Here is an 11659-nt window from a genome sequence, read left to right as displayed (position 1 = left end):
TCTCAGAGGCTCACGCCCGACGCGTGCACGTCTCCTGCACCGAGTCAGTGACACGTGAGGCCTGGGGTGCGACGGGTCCAGAATGGATGGAAGCTGGGGAGGGAGATGGCCTCTGACCTTCACACAGCTTCATGCAGGCGGGACGAGTGTGTCCCACAGAGGCAGCTGCTGGCCCCCAGCTTCAGCCCGTCGTTGCTGAATGGGGACACCAGCTCACCCAGCTCCTCAAGAGAAGCCAGGGCCCCAGGGTTCGTGTGAAGCCTGCAAATTCCATGTGCCCCTTTCTCAGCGGGTCTGTTTCCATAGAGGGGAGACGCCCCAGCAGGTGACTCTGCCTGGGCACATGTATCAGACACCTGCCAGGGCACAGATGCAGACGGACCCAGCAAGCCGTCGCATGGGAGGGAAGTCGAGGAAAAGCAGCTCGAGTGACTATTTAAAGAAATGACCAGCTGCACTTTTAAGGAAGGCCAACCCTCATGAGGAGCAAAGGAGGGGGGGACCCAAGGAGACCTCGAAGTCTCTAAACCATCACTGAACAAAGGAAAGGACCATCCAGAGTCAGGTGGGACGGAGGGCGTGCAGAGGGAGGCGTGCTAGCAAAGGCGGAGGGAGAAATCTCGCACCGCGGGGATTTCTGGGTCTGGCCATCTTCTCCTGGGAAGAAACTGTTAATTACCCACATTATCCCGTGAGACCAGCCCCGAATTCCTCTGACGATTCAACAGTGACGTCGCAGCCCCGGCGGAGAAGCAGCTCCGCCTGGAGAGGAAGGTGTGCACCTGCCTCCCTTCGGATGAGAGATTGCCACGCGTGGCCCGTCATCGCTGCACTCCGTCGGGTAAGGCGAGCTCTAACTGTTCTCCGCCCTCGGGACAGTAAAACGATGCCACAGTTTCAGAGGGAGATGAAGCCATTTTTCTTTTGTTTATTTTTTGCTCTTAAAATTTAGCTTTACTTGCTAAGGCCGGCACTAGAGCTTTGTTCAAATTCAAGCTGGCACCCAGGCGCCATCCCATTGTGCTTCTCCTACCCGCCTCCTTCTTCCATTGCCACCCACCCTACCGTGGGAGAAGGGGCTTCCCTCCCCCGGGCTCCGACCCCTCCGCCGCCACCCTTAGTCTGGCTGGGCTGAAACACAGGTGTGTATTTATTTTTTCCCACCATGATTAGCTAAGGACTTCTATAAGGATCACTGCATTCCTGAGGCTTCACATCATGGGTACTCAGGGATTGTCAGATGGATGGAAGGATGATGGATGGATGGATGGATGGATGGATGATGGATGGACGATGGATAGATGGATGGATGGAAGAAGAGATGATGGATGGATGGGTGGATAGGTGGATGATAGAGGGATGAATGGATGGATGATGGATGGATGATGGATGGATGGAAGAAGAGATGATGAGTGGGTGGAAAGATGGTGGGGAAGGAGGGAAAGGTAGATGACTTGCTGTAATTCAAACGGTGCATATGACATTAGTGTGGATTTGTCATCTCCAAAATGGAAACAGGAACCCGTTGTCATTGGTCCGGGCATCCTGCTCGTCACTCTTCAGAGGAGAAGACTGAGGCTTAGACGAGTGAAGCAAAAACTGACCCAGGTTCCCACAGTGGCCCCCGGTGACCTGCCCCCAGAGCCCACCTCCTCGGCCGCCTGCGTGGCAATGAGACGGACACGGTCCCTGTCCCGCGGCCCTCAGGTCTAGACGGGGGGAGAGATGGGCATCGCCTCCCTAACCCCGCTCGCCGTGAGGGCGTGAGGGGCAGTGCAGGCGGCAGCGGGAAAGCCCCAGGTGGACTCGGTGGCGGCACGGGGGCGGGGCTAAGAGGCGCCGCTTTCACGGTGACTCGGGATCACTCAGAGAGCTGTAAAATAGGGACCTGGCCCCGTGAATGTGTCAACGCTGTCATCCTTTGAAAGGGCGGCCGTGCTGAGGAATTCCTATAAAAGACGGAAAGGCAGCCCTGAGTGGCCTAAGCGCCTTGACTTAGCTGACACCCCCAAGAGCCGGGTTATCTTCTGGGTGGCCACCGAAGCACAGGCCCAGAGCTCTGCTGGCACGTTAACTGGGTCCCCTGTCGAAGCGGCCCATTTGCCCAAGATCTCTGGGGCAGGAGAGGAGAGGGCGCCCGCAGTGACCAACAGCCCAGGGCCCGGGCACACTGCATTCGATGTTCACGTCTGTCTTTTGGTCCTCACATGTTTGCTTAGATGCAGCAGAATCCCTGGGAAAGGCGAAAAGGCCCTTGCAGAGTGTATTTTAAGATCCACTGGGGAAACCTGCAGCATTCGAATGGAAAAATAGGACCTGGGTCCGTTGACTGTTTGTTCGTGTTTGTTTTAACTTGGTGTCTCTGGGGTGTGAGTGCCGGTGGCCGCCTCTTCTTCTCAGCCCCTCTACAGAGGGGGAGGCGACACCCCCTGGACTGCAGGTTTCTCACTGTTAGAGCAAGGAGGGGAAGCTCAAGGATCTGCCAGGGGATGGGGCACGGCCGGAAGTAGCAGCACGAACTCATGTTGGCTTCAATAGATCCAGGTAGTTACATATAGAAACATTGGTGGCTGCACGTATGCGCGAAGGTTGACTACGCACGTCCATCTGCTCACTCTGTCGGCTGAGGCCTGCAAGCACCAGCACCCCAGAAGCAATGAGCACACACGGCACCCAGAGTTTGGTTTCTGACGAGCTCTCCGATGAAAGGGACCAGGGCTCCTGGGAGAAGGAGCTTCTTCCGGACAGGAATATACAAGAACTTGGGGCATCTTCTAGCGCCAGGAAGTAAGGAAATGCTTAATAATAATAATAATAATAATAATAATAATAATAGTAATAATAGTAACGGCCAACTGAAAAAGTCCCAATGGTCAAAGCTGGAACAACTTGAGAACAAAATAAATAAAGTAGCATTGGATTATAACCCAAACTATAAACAAATATTCGTGAGGCCATACGGATTAAATAAATGGTCGAATAAATAAATAAGTTGGAGGAAGAGACAAATCTCCCATGAAGAAGAATATATGTCCTCCGGCCTCAGGGAGGAGGGCATGGCCCCCACTCTTTAAGTGGGGGCCGCACACTGTGACCTCCCAGTAAGGACAGGGTGGAGAGAGAGGAACAGTAACTTGGCAACAGAAAAGTCTGGTAAAGTCGACCTGGGCCAGGTGGCCCAGCTCCACGCCAAGAGTGACAAATGAAGTGGAGAGGGTGGCCCCTTGACATGAGGTGATAAGAAGGGCGCCTTTGCTGACTTGCTCCCCAAAACCTCTAACTCCAGTCTAGCCACGAGAAAAGTATCAGACAACCCCACATCAGGGGGCTTTGTACAAAGTACCTGACAACGGAGCCTGAGGCACTGCCACAGAGACGAGGAGCTCGAGGGCGTACGAGGACTAAATGTCACCTGATGTCCTGGAGGGGATCTTCGGACAGGAAAAGGACGTCGGGGCGTAGGGGGCGGAAATCCGAATGAAGTATGATCTTATTCCTTCATCATTTGTGACAAACATACCGCGCTGATCTAAAATGTTTACAGGATCACCTGGGGTTGATCTTGCACCTTCGGGGACACCTGGCCACGTCAGGAGACAGCTTTGGTTGTCACTACTGGGGGACTGCTAAACACCCTATGAGGCACAGGGCAGCCCCCACGGCGAAGAAGGACGCAGCACAGGATGTCAGTGGCGCCGAGGGTGGAGCCCTGCTCCAGGGAAGCGGTCAGGAGGCTGAGACCGTGGGCTCGGAGCTCCGAAGTTCAAGTTCAGACTCCCTCTCCCCCTCTCGATTGCCTCTCCTTTCCTCATCCCCCACCCGCATGTCGGGCATAAGGAGAAGCCCCACGGGGGAGATGTGAGGATTCGGTGACACAGGCAGCGAAGCTCTTGGCCCAGGCCTGACGCACGGCGCTCCGGTAGATGACAACATTTATCACCAAGACACCCAAGTGTCTGAGTGGCTCACAGCTGGCGCAGTGGCCACTGGGCCCAACACAAGGCAGATGGCCGCCGTCACCACCCGGCGACGCTCCCGAAGTGCCTCGTTCTCATTGTCTCTGTCCCGCTGCACCCACGTGCCGGGGCGTGACCGGGCCCAGGTGACCGGGCCCACGCGGGGCTCCAGGCCGTCCGCGGGGATGCCCAGCCGCCCCGTCCGACGAGAGCCTGCTCTCATTATGGCTTCTGGTGGCACTGAGGAACTCAGGCTGCCGCCCAGCAGCTCGGCTCAGCCGAGAGGCTCTCGAGCTTTCTGGGAGAGAATCTGCATCCCACGTGCTCCCAGGTTCGGCCCCCACAGAGGTAAGGGCTGGGGGGTGGGGGGGGGTGTCACCAGCCGCGCAGCTCCCCGAAGAGAGTTCGTGCGAGTGCTGGGGCGGGGGTGGGCGGCCGGGCAGCAGCTCCCTCCAGCCTCCGTCCCCTCCCACCCGCCTGGGCCATGGTTCCAGCGCCCCAGGGTCGGGCACGGAGGGGCCGCAGCGCCCTGCGGGCCAGCACCTTGCCCTCCGCTGGTCTTGGGAGACGACCCCGTGGGAGAGCTGGTCTGTCACGGTGCGCGCTCCCGCAACCCGCAACCCGCAACCCGGGGAGCCAGCCCGGCGAGGGGTCCCGGCCTCGTTTCACGATGACGCAGGAAGGGGGTGCAGACGCGGACCCTCCCTCGCGTCACCCCGCCTCCCCGTTATTATTTTTACGGGTGGCGGGTGCCTGAGCCTTCAGCATTCTAGGCACTTACGAGTGTCATCCCATGCGGTCCCCACGACCATCCCGTGAGCAAGTGGCCTTATTATCTCCACTTTGCAGGTGGGAAAACGGGCGGCCAGAGGTGGAAGAGTCAGCCACGGTCACCAGCGCGGTGGGGCCACACTTCCAGTGCAGGGCGCCCAGGCTTCCCCAGACCCCCCGGCTGCACCCCAGGCCCCGCTCTTGATGGCCGTGGGTTGCCCGCAGCCGCTGCGGGATAAAACAGTGACGCAGCTTCCACATTTAAACGTGTCTTCGGAGTGGCCCCAGCCCACATGTGCCCCGAGGGAGCCGTAACTGTCAACAAGCCACCTCCACCGGCCGCCGCTCACGGCCCACCCCCTGCTCCCCAAACATCCGCGAAGAACAACAACCCGACAGAAAAAGCCGTTCCCCACAAAGCGGGAGCTCGTCGTGTTTGTCCCGGGCCCCCGGCACCCTCGGTCCTGGCCTCCTTTCTCCATAAAAAGAATTAAAAGTGTATTCGACGACCGCAGTGGTTTAAAGACCAGTGCACCCCAGGCTGGCTTTGTCGTTAGCTACCCATCATTATTATAGCATTCGTGTTCCTTCTGATTTTAAAGGAAACCACTTTGCAGGACCCTGGGAGGCCCCGTGCATCCTGGTCTGACAGCGAGCTGGTCCCGATGCTGCCAGGGTGGCCACAGAAAGGAGGAAAGAGGCCTCCGCTGACCCCGCACCCCCCACTCCCACCCCCACCCCCCACGCCCCTCGCCAAAGCCGCACCTGAGTGCAGGCTCCCCGCCCTGGGGTAGAGCCCACTTGACGGTGAGGAGGCGGGGGGAGGGGGGCCCCAGACGACCCTACCGCACCGTCTCTGTCCTTCAGACACCTTCAAGTGAGGGCCCAAAACCCTCTCAGCCCCAACTCCAGGTCCGCGGCTGTCAGTTCACACACGCACATGTCCCAGGGACAAGTGTCAGGCTGTGAAGTCCAGGCTGTGAAGTCCAGCCTGGGCTTGCCCAGGCCACCACTCCGCCACCTACCACCCCGGGATCCGGGCGACACACCTGGCAACCTTTGCAGAGAAGGAACGAGCCGGTCGCATCGGGAGGGACAGCTCCTGCAGAGCTTCTGCCCTGAGCACCTGGAGCCCTGGCGCCACCCCAGACGCTGTCAGGAGCCCCTCGCTTCTAGCAGAAACGGTACGTGTGACGGGTGATGCGTGAAAGGAATTTTGTACGAACGCCGCGTTTCCCGAGACTCCAATCTGAAACTCTGACCTCAAGTTTCTCAGAGCCCAGGGCCCTCGCTCAAGCTCGCGACGTCTGGATCAGCTCAGAGCCGCAGGGGCTGAGACACACTCTGGGTGCGAGCAGTGACCTCCCAGCGTCCACTCCTGGGCCTCCTGGGCCAGCTGCAGCCCAGGGAGCCGATCACACTCCTGTCGTCAACTTTTGGTCACTCCCCCAAAACCTGCATTGACCGCTGTCGGAGAATGTCTGGCTTCTTGCTGGAAAACTTAGGGGGAAATTTCAGATTATTAGTGTTATTTAAGGGACAGGTTTTTTCCCAAGTATTTTGCTCTTTTCAGTAACATGGCGATGAACGCCTTCGTAGTCGAAGTTCGGGGTAGGGGCACTTTCAAGTCCTTCGATCATTCTGACAAACTGTTTACACGATGCTCATTTCAGCTTATGCTTCTGCCAGGAAGCAGCGAGGGCGAAATCCCTCTGCATCGTCGCCAGGTTTGGTGGTCGCTAAACTAAGTTTTAGTTTCAGAAACTGTTTTTCGTTTTGTTTTGTTTTTTCAATTAGGGAATTAAGGATAGGCCACACCAGAAAGAGACATCTGTCGGAATTTGAGGAACTAAATCCTTTCCCTCTGGGGTGACCAGATGAAATGCAGGACACGCAGTGAAAGGTGAATTTCAGATAAACAACGACTAATTTTCCAGCATAGTATGTGAACTACCACATGGGACGTACTTACACCAACGTTTTATTTACTGTTTATGTGAAATTCGGATGGAACGGGGTTTCCTGTGTTTTCTTCTGCTCAGTCGGGCAACCGTGTGCCACCACGTACATCTTATGCACCCTCCCCTGTCACACGTCGGCACAGACGTGACCACCTCTGCCGCACGTGAGCACATAGGCACTAAGACCACGCTAAGCACTTGTTCTGCATCGGCCCAGAATTCATCTCAGAATGACCCGACGGGTCAGGACCGTTACTACCAGTATTATCTTACTTACCACGCTAAACGCCTGTGAGTCAGGGATTCAGGAGTGGCTAGCTGGGTGGTCCTAGCTTGGGGTCTTTCATGAGGCCGCCGTCCTGGGAGGCTTGCCCAGGGCTGGGGACCCACGTGCAGGCTGGTCCACGCACGTACCTGGCACAAAGGCCCGCAGAGATCACGTGACTGGCCAGGGCGACGAGTGGCAGAGCCGGGGCTGGAACGCAGGCTGCCTGACTCCAGACCCGCGTCCTTAACCCCTGCTCGGCTTCGCTGTGGGTGAAGAGGCACCCCCTGGGCATCGCTGAGGAAACCGTGGGATCAGTGCTGCTGTGTGTGACCTCGGGTGTGACGCCGAGCACAGCACGACCCCGAGACCGTCCCCCGCAGGATTCTGGTGGACCTCGTTACCTCGCGACACGGTAACAGACGTTCCGAGAGGCCACGTAGTTTGCTCCACGTCCCATGCGATCAGGATCACGCTCTAAATTCGCTTTTTCACGGATAACTCGCGGGGAAGATCCAATCCGCGCCCTGTCGGAACAACCGTGAACTCTAAATTTATGGCGTCCCCATGAGCCAGTGCTGACCACACGACTCTGCAGGTGCAAAACATGTGACGTCAGAGGATGATTCGATTGAGGCATCAGCGAACACAGCACCAATTCTGCTGCCCCGGGCCTTGTGGGTAATGTGCCCCGGGCCTCGGGGGGTTTCCCGGCTCAGTGCCCGTCTCCCTAATCCTTTCAACAAGCCATCTCTTCGTATCGTCTTCCACGCTCCCCGAAACTCTGAGCGAGAGAAGGCTGGGCCTCCCTGACGAGGCTGGGAAAGACGTGCTCATGGGAACAGGTGGCACCGCCTGTGGTCGCCTCCGATTCCAGGCCCCCAGCTGCTGCCCAGCTGCAGGGTCCCAAATGCCCAAGTTTTCTGAGGATTTTCCCACCATCTGTGTTCAGGGATTCTCATGCCCAGAAGCTTCCTCGTGAGCTAGTGTCCCATTTCAAATGTCACCCCTGCCTGCAGAGGATCTGTTCACAGCCCCTTCCTGTCCCTGAGAACAGTCTAATCCTCTCCTCCCGCAGACCGTCTACCTCCTGTGGCAACTACACCCAGCTGTCTTCCAGCCCTAACTATCCATCAAAAGAGGGGCTTCTGCCCAGCCCCTCGCCCACGCCTGGTTCAAAAAGAGCTTGGAACCTCGCCAATAACATCCTGTTGCCCTTTGCTACCCGAGCTCTAAACTAGGGTCATATTTAAACTGCCTGAGCCAGTAGGAAGTACTTCTGTCATTAAATAACTTCGGGGAAGATTTGACAGCAATTCTAACCTATATTGGTGTTTCCTTATCTCTAACCTATGCCTGTAATTAGGGCTCCTTGATCCCAAGGGAAATCAATTAATAACTAGGAAAGTGTTTCCGCTGGTTTTTGATCTAAGCCATGAAGTACCTGGACCCTTAAGATATTGAACGTTCATCTCTGAGACTCCAGACACTCTGACCCTGGGTCTGATCAGGATATGGTTGTGGGAGGTGGTTTCCTGGGTGTCCGTGTCATAATGCGTCATGTACGTGCGTGCGTGTGCACACATACACACACACGCACGCGCACACGCACACATACACACATGCACACACATACTCCATTTACATGCACACATGCACACACGCACACGCGCACACACACACACACGCACACACACACGCGCGCACACGGGCTCAGTCTGATAGTCCCATTGCCATTGTTCTGTTTTTGCTTTTGTTTTTAGGCGAGGCAGCCCTTGGTTGGCCTCATGGATCGCAAGGATCTTGTCAGCTCACGATCCCTTATTTTTTATTGTTCACGCCTACAGCCCCTGGTCTTCCTAGGTGGTCTCCCATCCAAGGACTCACCAAGCCAGACCCTGCTTAGCGTCCGAGACCAGATGGGATCGGGCTCGTTCAGGGTGGCGTGGCCGTAGACTGCATGGGCCATTGGGGAGGCCGTCTCCTCTAACGGATATTTTAAAAGAATGCGTGTCTTCCCTCCTTCCCTTTGAATTGTCTCTTTCCTCCACTTACAACATCAGGCTGCTCGGGCCACAGAGCACGGAGAGAAATGACGATGTCCCCGGGTCGTCTCCAGCGAGCAGTGCTGGGAAGACATGTGCTGGGCAAGAAGACCCTGAATGAGCCTGTCGAGAGTCATTTCGGACTGGCGGGCTGGAAACTGGCGAGAGCCATGGTTTCTCTCGGAAGAAGCACATGAGTCACTTAGTCCAAGACACATACAATGTCTTAATCGAGGCCCTTGGGTTATGAGGCACCTGCCACAAGGCCTTGTGGGGTGTGGGCCCCTCTCCCACCTTCTCTTCTTCTGGAAAGAGCATATGAACTTCCTCTGGGCCACCAGCTGAGTGTAGGTCAGAGCCCAGGCCTGTCCTTATACCTCATCCTCCCACCCCGCGTTGGGCTCGGGGAAGGACACGTGACCTGGGTTGGTCTGAGTCATGATGGAGGCAGGCAGGGTACAGGATCGCTGAGGACCCTCGGCCCCTGGACCCGGAGCAGCAAATGTGGGTCACGACTGGATTCTCTCTGATAAGTGAGGAGGGTGTTCTTTGCATTTTTACCCCAGTATGTGAGCTTCGGGCACTGGAGGGGTTTAGCCGAGAGAAAAATGTATTAGTGCATAAAATCCAAATATAAAGTAAGCCAGCCCTCACGAGAACTTAAACCAGAGACGAAACGTCACTGAGCCCCGGCTGCACGCTGCCCAGTCTCCCTTCCAGAGTGTGGAGCTTCTTGTTCCTCTGTCTGACTCTCAAGAGCGGGTCTCTTCAACCTCCTATGCACGAGGCAGAAACGGGGGCCCCTCCCTGGAGCTGCTTTGTCCCCTCCAGCTCCCTCACCTCAATAGGGGACCCGCCCGCCCACATCTTCCATTTCTAAACTGCTGGAGAACAGTTGTTTGTGTCCCCAGCCGCGGTCCCAGCCGGTCTGCCAGGAGCTCCGGATCCACATGGCATAAACTCTATCGCCGAGATCTACACTGCCTGTGGGAGGTGACGTTGCCCAAGAATGAGTTGACAGGCACCCGCAGAATGTCTGGCAAACACGGATACGGGCCTCGTCTTTCACCTCCACAGTGAGGAAAAGATTCTCATCTTGGCGCAAAGACGCAAGGCCATTCTTGAGATGAGGGCCAGCGCTTCTGAAAGTGGCCACTGTCTGTGACAAGCCAACAAATCGGTCCGCTCTGGAAGAAGCCTGCCAGGGGATCCGCTCGACAGAGGGAGGAGGAGACAAACATCACCTGGTTCCACGGCTGCCACTGTCCCTGCCGAGGTCATCAGTCACCCCCGGGAGCACAGTGGGGCAGGGGAGAGTCTCGACAACCTCCAGCGGCTCCCATTTCCTTCCGTGCCAGTCCCCCCCAACTCATAAAACGCTCCCCTCAAACAGCATTCTCCAGTTTACTCCACCCCTCCTCCCCGGCTCCTAACTCAGCTGTATCCGTTCTTACCTCCCGATTAGCTGTGTCACTTCGAGCAAACGACCTCACCTTTGGAGCCTCAAATAGGTTACTTATCTAGAGTTAGGGATAATAACAGCACACGCCTCAGATCCGACAGCACCGACCAGAGATACAGAAGCACTGACCCTTCGATGCAGCCATCTGACTTCTAGGACACTATCCGGCTGACAGACCCACACGGGCGAGAAGTAACAGTCGTGGCGTTAGTCATCGTAGGATTATTTGTCATAATGAAATATTGAAAACAATCCAACAAAGGTGTGGGTTTATGGTACGATGATAATAATAATAATAATAATAATAAATGTGCTCTTTGTCCCCAGTTCCTGGCACGGAGCTCCTAAAATCTTTGGAATTTGCTTTCTTTTGAAGACTAATGAGATGACTGGTGGGGGGAGGGGGCCTAGATATCTTCAGGATGGGGCTGATGCCAGAAAGACCAAGCCACGATTAAAGGGTTGGGACCTTCAGCCCCCTTCCCGCCCCGCCCCGCCCTCCACGACCTCCCAGAAGGGGAGGGGCTAGAGATTGAGTTTAATCGCCAGTAGCCAATGATTTCGCCAGTTCTGCCTACATAATGAAACCTCGATTAAAAACAAACAAAGAAACCCTAATGGAGTCTGGGAGTTTCTGGAGTGAGTACGGTGATATGCCGAGAAGGTGGCGGAGAGGGCCTGGCGGCTTTGTGCCGCTTTGTCCCCAACCACCGGTAACCAGTCCTCCGCGTCTCTTCTTGAGTTGCATCCTTTATAATAAGTACGAAATCATAAGCACGAAGCTTTCCCGAGTTCTATGAGTCATTCTGGCAAATTATCAAACCCGATGGGGGGCAAAGGCTGTGAGAACCCCCAGATTTGTAGTTCGGCCAGGTAGACATGTGGGTCGCCTTGTGCTGGTGTCTGAAGTCGGGGCAGTTCTTGTGAGATGAGCCCGCGACTTGTGAGTTCTGATGCTCGCTTCAGACTGGGTGTCAAAATTGAATTGTTGGACACCCAGCTGGTGTCAGAGAATTGGAGAATTGGTGTCGGAAAATGACACATATTTGTTGTCAAAAAAAAAAAAGTACATATCTGGTATAAAAAGTGGTATCAGAAAAAAGATCACAGTGTTGTAAGCTAACTTTTGCAGAAGAAAGTAGAAAGGAGCAAGACTATGTGTTCGCATTTGCCCGAATTGTCACAAAGAAACGGTAGAA

General features: G+C 55.8%; 1 pseudogene; it reads right to left on the bottom strand.

Moving 5' to 3' along the window:
* Positions 1–8791: 8791 nt before the first annotated feature.
* Positions 8792–8910, bottom strand: LOC120604157 (uncharacterized; annotated as a pseudogene).
* Between the last annotated feature and the right edge of the window lie 2749 nt (positions 8911–11659).

This window comes from Pteropus medius, unplaced genomic scaffold (genome assembly GCF_902729225.1).
Source record: "Pteropus medius unplaced genomic scaffold, Ma_sr-lr_union100, whole genome shotgun sequence".
Lineage (NCBI taxonomy): Eukaryota > Metazoa > Chordata > Mammalia > Chiroptera > Pteropodidae > Pteropus > Pteropus medius.
This window is presented reverse-complemented; position numbering and strand designations above follow the sequence as displayed.